Source organism: Cibotium barometz, chromosome 48, assembly GCF_041138505.1.
Source record: "Cibotium barometz isolate CiBa-2024 chromosome 48, ASM4113850v1, whole genome shotgun sequence".
In the NCBI taxonomy this organism is placed as follows: Eukaryota; Viridiplantae; Streptophyta; class Polypodiopsida; order Cyatheales; family Cibotiaceae; genus Cibotium; species Cibotium barometz.
In genome coordinates, this window is record NC_141093.1 from 19,140,529 (window position 1) to 19,149,444 (window position 8,916).

The 8,916-nt window shown below is 40.9% G+C and overlaps 1 non-coding gene across 1 annotated transcript; it reads left to right on the forward strand.

Annotated features, from left to right (window-relative positions):
- The first annotated feature begins 2,166 nt into the window (after positions 1–2,166).
- TRNAG-UCC (transfer RNA glycine (anticodon UCC)) lies at positions 2,167–2,238 on the forward strand. The gene has a single exon. It is a non-coding gene; the product is annotated as a tRNA-Gly (tRNA).
- Positions 2,239–8,916: the final 6,678 nt, after the last annotated feature.

The following is an 8,916-nucleotide window of genomic DNA, read 5'->3' on the forward strand; positions in this document are numbered from 1 at the left end:
GTCTATGGTCCTCTAGATCCTTCCTTCTCTTCTCCCCCATCATTAACATCTCTTAGTTTCCCAACTAACACAAATCACATGTAACTCTGCTTATGATTGCCAAAAACAAAGTGAGCAAAAAAAATATACCTAGATTTTTTTAAAACAAACCATGCTCACGAAAATATAAAAATGCAATCACTCGCAAAAACCCCACTCCGCCCACCTTGTTAGGAATTCCCCACTAATCTCTAACCTTTTCATTTACTAACTACCCTTTCTAATTCCTTCCAGAGGAACAAAGGTTATTGAACGTCACTCAACATCAAAAGCCATCAACAAAGCTTGTAGATTCTCACCACACAAAGGTCTTCAACACGATCACACGAGGACGTGATTCGCATCAAGAAGGAGGGAATGTTAACCCATTCCTAGGGTTGACAAGAGTTACCGCCATTATCTTACATCAAGGAGTCAAGGAAGATACACCAGAAGGTCATACATTCAAGATATGAAGCAATGGTGTCCAAATTGTAATCATCTGACGGAATACTTATGGGGATTCCCGCTTCAAGGGCTTGTGGTAGCAAGTTAGGATGAAGTCCCAAGTGATATATTTCATGGATATATTATAAGAGTAGTCATTGTAATAGCACTAGGCCTCTTATGAGCCTAAAGTGCTCGACCGGCCATAGCTTAAGTGAGTGTGAACACTTATGGCCATGTATATAAGTGAATATCACTCATAATACAAAAGACTCTCCTATTGTGCAATAGAGTCTTGCTCTTGCTAAACCTCTTACTAATCTCTCTCTAATCCATGCTAGTGACTGTGTGTGAGTGAAGTGAGTTGAGAGGAGAGACGAGTACACGTAGTGCAACGTGGCGATGTGACAATGCTCGCGAGAGACGCGATGGGATTGCTTCTCAAGGAGTGTAGAGCTTGGAGACCTCAAGGGTTATGAGCTCGGCCATTGGAAAGATGTGTTCATTACGTAATCTCTTGTTGGATGTGTTCCAAGGGGAGTTTGGGTGAGCCATAACAATTTGTTTCTATCAAAAACTTGCTTCCGTTTTCATCTTAGAGCTAGATCCATTACCCTTGTCCCTTTCTTTTCTTCCACATCTTGTCCCCATTGCCCTTTCAAAAACAACAATAAAAGAAACACCAACAACCACAACAAAAATTCCATTTTATGCCCCCTTTCCTTTACGTATGTGTATATAAAAAATGTGCATCCAATAGGGTAAATGTGGAAAAGGTGATCGATGTGTACACCAAAGGTTTGTCTTGTACCTTTTAAATCTAAAAAACTAATTTACCCAAATTTTTGGAGTAAAATTACAACTGAAAAGTAATGATTATATATTGTTGCAAATATTTTTTTTCATATGTTATTACTACCAAAATGATGTAAGGGTTCTCGCTACTTTTCACGGGTCTACAAAAAGTAGGGGGTTCTCATATAAAAAGTTATCCATGCATATACCCCAAGATTCATGCATTGACAAATGGTGTGGACACACGTAACGGAACCTAGGACCTCTTCGTCATAGGCACATCCCTTAACTAACTAGCCACGACACCCATTAGTAAGTAATGTGTTGCCACCAGGATATAAAGATTGGGTCGAGGAATGACCATTGTGTACGAGAGACGTCAGCATTGTGGAATAGTAGGTCCTGCCAAGAATGAATAAGAAAGCCACTCAACCATTCTGACTTTGCACCCTCACTAAACCTTTCATCCTCCTACATGATACAACTTCGTAATACAAGCCTCCATTCAGCATTAGCGGGCATCAAAGCCCTCGAAACATTCTAGAGAAGGCCTTTCACAAAGTAACTATTTCTCTAAATTTTAGACAAACATAAACAAACATATATATCTATATATATGAAGTTAAATTTTGAAGGTCGAGCTCAAATTTCAGCCTTGCCAAGGTTGCCCTTGACGATTTTCATTTGAGATAATTTCTCGAGAGAAACTGTCTCATCGTCACTTTGCACGCACTAACTTCTAGTCGTAGACACTTGGAAATGCCACACGAGCGAGTGTATGCAGCCTAGATAAGCATTCAGAGACGATTTTATGCTGCTTACGGTGTGAGAGCCCCGACAGCTGGACGTTTGAGAGTTGACATGTTTATCCAACATTAATACAATCCATCGAATCGCTTGCATCGAGCGTCCGTAGTCCAACGGTCAGGATAATTGCCTTCCAAGCAATAGACCCGGGTTCGACTCCCGGCGAACGCACCTTTTTCCCTCCACACTCCTCTTTTCTCATCTCCTTTCTACCAACCTTGGCGTTCGCCTCCACACTCCTCTTTTCTCATCTCCTTTCTATGCAAATGCAAAGCATTCTATAGCACCACCCACCAATGGTTCATAGTGGAGCATCCTGACACTGAACTGGTGCCTCGAAGCCATCTCAGAAGGAGTTAGGTGACAGCGCTGAAGTGGAATTGGAGCTCTTTATAGTAATTGAAAAAACAATTGTGCAAAGGCAAAGCATTCTATAGCACCCAATGGTTCATAGTGGAGCATCCTGACACTGGACTGGAATGAGACATGAAAGAAGCCGAAGAACCGACTGGGTGGAGAGGTTACATCAAGTGAATTCAAGGCCTACTACAAGGAGCATGGGATCAAGACAGGATCAAGAGACACTTGATCCTATCTACAAGGGCCACATTGTTGAATGGTGGTGATGGTACATATACTCATCAATTGGAGTTTACACCAAGCCGGTGCATATACTCACAATAGGAGTTTACACCAAGGCGATGAAGGGGATAACTCTTCAACAAGCTTACTCTAGTAAAAAACCTTCAGTGTCACATTTCACACCATTTGGATGTTATTGTGATATGCATGTTCTAGACTCATCAAGGATCAAGTGGGATTCAAAATGTAGAAAGTGTATCTTCCTAGGGTACAACATGGAGTTAACAAGTTACCGACTATATATGACCCTCAGGCAAGGAAGATTGTTCTTAGCTATGATGTGGTCTTCGTGGTGGAACGGCCCCAACATTAGTTGGGGGAGGAGTTTGCATCTACTTTACCTATCAACAAAGACGTAGCCTAACAACCATAGTCCACAGATACAGTACCAACCCCGCCTGAAGGGAAGGCCCACACCCATTCCATAAGAGGTGAAATCTAAAGATGAAGATACCAAGGTTGTTGAAGCATGGAGGAGACCTCCATATCCAAAGTAGGTGAAGCAGCTTTTTAATGACCCAATAGTTTCTCTTACAATCAAAGAGAACAGATAAATCACACCACCAAACTTAATACCTATTCTAACAAAAATAAACTCACCCTTTTTGAAGAACTCAAGAGAAGTGCAATGAGTTATTCTATAAATCACATTGCATGATGGAAAAGGGCCTAAGGTAAAACCTTCATATGCTACAGGTTTACAAATAGTCCTTCCATTCACAAGCAAGCAATTCACCAAAAAACAATTGGAGAAAATGTGTTGAATAAGCATTCATTTAGAGGCACTCCAAACATAGCACTTGTACTTTGAGGTTTGAAGTTATATGTACTATACCATCCATAATACCAATTTAAGTTCACCTTGACGTTATATGTACTATACCATCCATAATACCAAAGTACACCTTGAGGTTTAAGGTTATATGTACTTTGAGATTTAAGGTTATATGTAGTACTATACCATCCATAATACCAAAGTACACATTCCATCCACAAGTACTTTTAGCCCATACAAATTGACTAACTTAGGTTTAAAACGACAAAGTGAGGCTACTTTCCAAAAGAGTGTGTTTCCCTTCTCGAGCTTCTTTTCACCTCGTCTGGTGCCACTTCTCCTTGCTTAAGCTAATCAAGTCCTTATCTCCATTGCTTGATAATCCAAACTAGCTTCATAGAATACTCAAATGTGGTTAGACAAACATGGTCTACCACCCAAAGCCATCCTTATGTACTTGCCCTACCATTAGCCTATGAAGATAAAGAAGAACACCTGATCTTGGAAGCTCTACACCAGCCTCAAAAACCTCTCCCTTGTCAAGCACACCAAATCCTCCTTCATAAAATGTTGTCTGGTCGAAAACCGTAATAAACAAAATGTTCAAGGCCTATCCATGGACCCTTTATCACTTCATCTAACCCCCTCCTCTTCTCAATCCCCTTATAACCATTCTTATGTACTTGCCCTACCATTAGCGTATGAAGACAATGAAGAATACCTAATCTTGGAAGCTCTAAGCTAGCCCCAAAAACCTCTCCCTTCTAAAGCTCCAAACCGCTAGATTCCTAAGCCTTGGGCATAAATCCTCCTTCACAAAATGTTGTCTAATCAAGAACCACAAAAAAACATTCAAGGCTATGGACCCTTCATCCCTTCCCCTCGTCTTCTCAGCCCCCCTGCACTAGTACAACCAAGTTTGGATAGAATTTCTTCTCTCCTAACTTGAGGAGAGCAGTAAAGTTAAGGAAAATAAGCGACAACTCCCCCCTCCTAGAGGAGCGTATGGAAGTAATAGTGAGAGAGATAAGAGAGCTCAAGGCCCTTGTAACATAGGGCTTCCAATTAGATGATCAACACCAAGACAAATCCTCCTATAATCAAGACATCGGTTTCCTCCATTGTTAGGTTTGTACCAACTCCAACTTTCCACACTCTCAGTGCATTACCTAGCACCCCTTGAATTGAGTGATCCATATTCCAAGCGTTTGTTATAGCCTTATGGCAAAACCATATGAATTGTTCAATAATGCCATTTGCATGTTGCCCACGTCCCTTAGAACAAGGTGCCAGCACACCAACAATAGCACTTTTACCCTATTCATTTACTAATGCACCACATTGTGTCATACTTTCTAGCAAAAACCCAAAGCACATAACAACACTATACATGGTTGTTCTACATTATATAGGGTTGTTCTTTATTGCCCAATTTACATCATGCACATTAGTCTCCTTGTTGCAACTCACATTTTGCATCTAATTTTGGTGCCTCTTTTTTCCACCACTCTATTTGTCTTCAATTAGCCATTTGATTACATAAACAAACGAGCTTGTTGTGTCTTTTGTTTTCATCTCTACATTTAATCACTGGCTGAGAAAATTAGCTAGTTGGTTAGGAAAGAGCATTGGTCAACTATTTGGTTTATTCTTTGCTAGCTAGTTGGCTTGGAAAATCGACTAGCTAGCTGATTGTAGAAAACCACCTGTCATGTTTGCTAGCCTAGAAAACCCACCAACTAACTATAGGAAAACATGTTGAATGGCTAGAAATTTGGCCCATGAATGCCAAATTTACAATAAAGGGCCAAAATTTATTATGAACGAGAATATGGGTACAAATCTTCCAGTCCTCCTTGACTCTAAGGTAGCCCATAATGTGCCTAAGAGTACGAACATCCATTCTAAACACTCTTTCCTCCTAGCACAATGTGCATCTAGAACTTGATAGCTTTAACAAGATGAGAGTAGATAGATTCCTACTACAGACTCTTATCAACAATAAGCCTGTGATTGTGGCCTTTCTTTGGAATTCTCGTACCAGATGCCTCCCATCACTACATCCCATTTCTCATAAGTTTGTCCCCATCAATTTTGAAATTCTTCCTCAATCTTGTGTTTCATTTATGTACACTATAGCACAAAGTATGTGTTACTCTCCTCGTTCTCCTCAAGGTTTGCAAAATTTTCGTCTTCTAATGCATTGGTCGGGTCATCAAAGGCATTCCCAAATGCCAGCAAAAGGACTACAAAATTATCTTCCTCTTTTGCATTAGTGAAGTCATCAAAGGCGATACCAAACTATGAAAGATCTAGTACATCTTCCATTGCATCAACATTAATAGGGAATAGGGAAGATACAACATAACTCCCTTACTTCTTTACTTTGATTTCCTTGCACATTCCATAGTCTCGCTATGCAAAGTGCAAGTACCATGGAAATTTTCTTAGTTGTATCTATTTCTCTTTTCTACCTCATCCACTTTCTCCTCTCTCGAAGAATTATATGCTCTAAATTGTTTGTTTGGCTCTACTTGCCTATGCCCATATGGAGATGTTAAGCCATGTTATAGCATTGTGGGAACCTTTTAGGGGTCTTGAGGATGTGTTAATTGATCTTAATAAAGATAACACCGCATTTACCTTTGCCATACCTCAACCCAAAGAAATTCCACATCATGTTTAGGCCATTTAAAAATTTAAACCAACATAAAGTAGAATCCATGGGCTAACTAAATTAAGATGTAACACACCATCCAAACACACTGAATGTTAACTAATTGTTTCTTGTACTTAGGGACCATTTGTTTATAAACAAATCCGATTTTAAACAAAAAAAAAATGCACGATAAGAACAAACAATTTGTCCTTGTCATCCAAAGTGTAGAATATTAGCCTTGGAGGTCCCTGGTGTGAACAGCCCACACGGGCACTTTTTACCCTATGCTGTGGTAAGGGTTTTTTCCCCATGTAAACACACTCTTGTGTGTTAGTCACATTAGCCCTAGGGTTAGGGCTATTTGTACTCTTGTAATCCACTCATTTTATATCATTATCATTGAATACTTCCATCTCTCTCTCTCTCTCTCTCTCTCTCTCTCTCTCTCTCTCTCTCTCTCTCTCTCTCTCTCAGCCCTTGTACGGTTGTATGTGCATATGTGTCTGTGTGAGTGTGTAGAGCATCTTCTCCCTCATCCAACATTGGTATCAGGGCATGGTTCATGGCCTTAGTTTCTGAGCAGTGTTCAGTGTCTTGGTTTTAGAGCAGCCTACGTTCGCATGTGATTGCCAGTACCCGCCATCGCATCTTATCTTACCTCAACACCCTGTTGTTGGCCTTGATGCCTATGACTCATTGGCGTGGCCTCCTATTGTACTTTTTAGAGCTGGTTTCAAAGCTTGGCTGCAGAGCCAATAGCTCCTCGTCACCATCAGTCACTCACTAACGCGGTGAAGCGCGGTGTGCATTACTAGTGTCCTTTATCTTTGCCATCGTATATCTATTCATTTTTTCAGCCTTAATCTTGGGTAAGTGTTAAGGCTCATCTATGTGCTCAGGGGCTTACCTCACTTGTCATTTGGGGACTTGCCACCAGTCAAAATCATAGGTCGCTACTTCTGTTGAGGGGACTTGCCACCAGTCTCGGAATCGTAGGTCACTACTTCCGGTGAGGGGAATCTTGGCTTCTTCTCCTCTCCTTGTCTCGTCAGCAAGGGTAGTCTGAGGTAATCACTCTCCCTCACTCTCACGCTCACTAATTAGATAATCACAAGCTTACTAATTAGCTGATCACATGAGGCTCTTCAACACAAGTAATAGAGTAAAATGGGGAGAGTGCTCAATTATGATAGAAATTTGATATATATACAAGGCAATACTATTCACACTCACTCAAAGTGTGTCCACTCAAGATGCCCAATGGAATATGCAATGCTTGGCTCATAATTTGGCCTTATATAGTATGCAAATACACTTCCCATAATACATTCTTCATTCTTTATCCTCAGGAAGGTCTTGCCTCTTGAACACGTCACTTATGGCCATTAACAAGCGTCAGGCACCATTGAATTGGGCGATCAAACTTTGTGTAGATGAGCACAATGCATGTTTGTCATTGCCGAGTGGTGTCCGAAACCATGTTAACCAAGGTGATTAACATACCCCCATTTATGTTATAGATTCTGTCCTTGGAATCTGTTGGTTGGTGAAGATTCTGTCCTTGGAATCTCTTGGTTTTGGTGAAGATAAGTTAATGCCGTATATAGAGGAAGTTGTGTGTTAACCAGCCTTTATTAAGAGAGAGAGAGAGAGAGAGAGAGAGAGAGAGAGAGAGAGAGAGAGAGAGAGAGAGAGAGAAACCCCCCAACCCAATGTAACCTGCCCCAACAGAGTAAAACCACCTCTGAGCCACCGATGATGTAGGCCATGTGGTAGATGTATGTGTGAGCACTTTAGACAAGGTCACGGGAACTTGTAGTAGCCTTGGACACATAGAGAGAGAGTGTGTCAAGGACTATGAGTTTAGGGACTTGAGGCACTGGTCGCGGACTATCAAGTAAGAAGGAAACTTGGTATAGGGTCCAAGTGTGCTAGGATTATTCACTTGAGAGGGGAGGTGTGCTAGGCACTAGTCGCGGACTCTCAAGTAAGAGGGAAACTTGGTATAGGGTCCAGGTGTGCTAGGAGTATTCACTTGAGGGGAGGTGTTGAAATATACAAGTGAATAGGGTGTGCGAGAACAAGCCCTTAGCAAGAGGCTGTAAAAGAGAATTGTAAATGTGAGAGAACTTGTGAAAAGGAGAGAAGTATCTACTGGGAGAGAATAAAGGGTAGCATTAGGAGATTTAGGAGGTGTGGAGATATTCTGGGAGAGGTGGAGAGAATCAAGCAAAAGAGGTGGAGTGAATCAAGGAGAAATCAGTGGGATTAGATGCTTGGATGTAAACCCTATAAATTGAGGCATTGGCCTAGTGAGAATTTGCTGGTTTTTGATTATCCATGCCTACATTAAGCTATCAATTAATTGCTTACTAATCATGTCTTAATTATCATCTAATCTCTTTGTTGATGATAATGATTCTAGCATTTGATTCACCATAGCTCATCACATTGCTGCAAATTTAACATGGTATCAGAGCCTAGCCTAGAATCCATCAAATTTATGAGCCCATTATCTTGCTAATTAGGATTAATAGATGATTAAGAAATAATCATTTTTTTGTTGTTTTCAACAAGCTACTGGAGGGGCTTCATCTCCCTCCACGAGCAACATTAGGACAAGTGCTTCTAGGCAAGCATAGCCAGCCTCCCCACAGTCCAGCCCATTCAAACAAAATCGCAAACCGCCAAGCGTAACTGCCAATTTTTGCTAAATCGTTGACGCCAATATATTTCTAAAGGAGAAATGAGATCTCTATTGCTCCAGATCAAA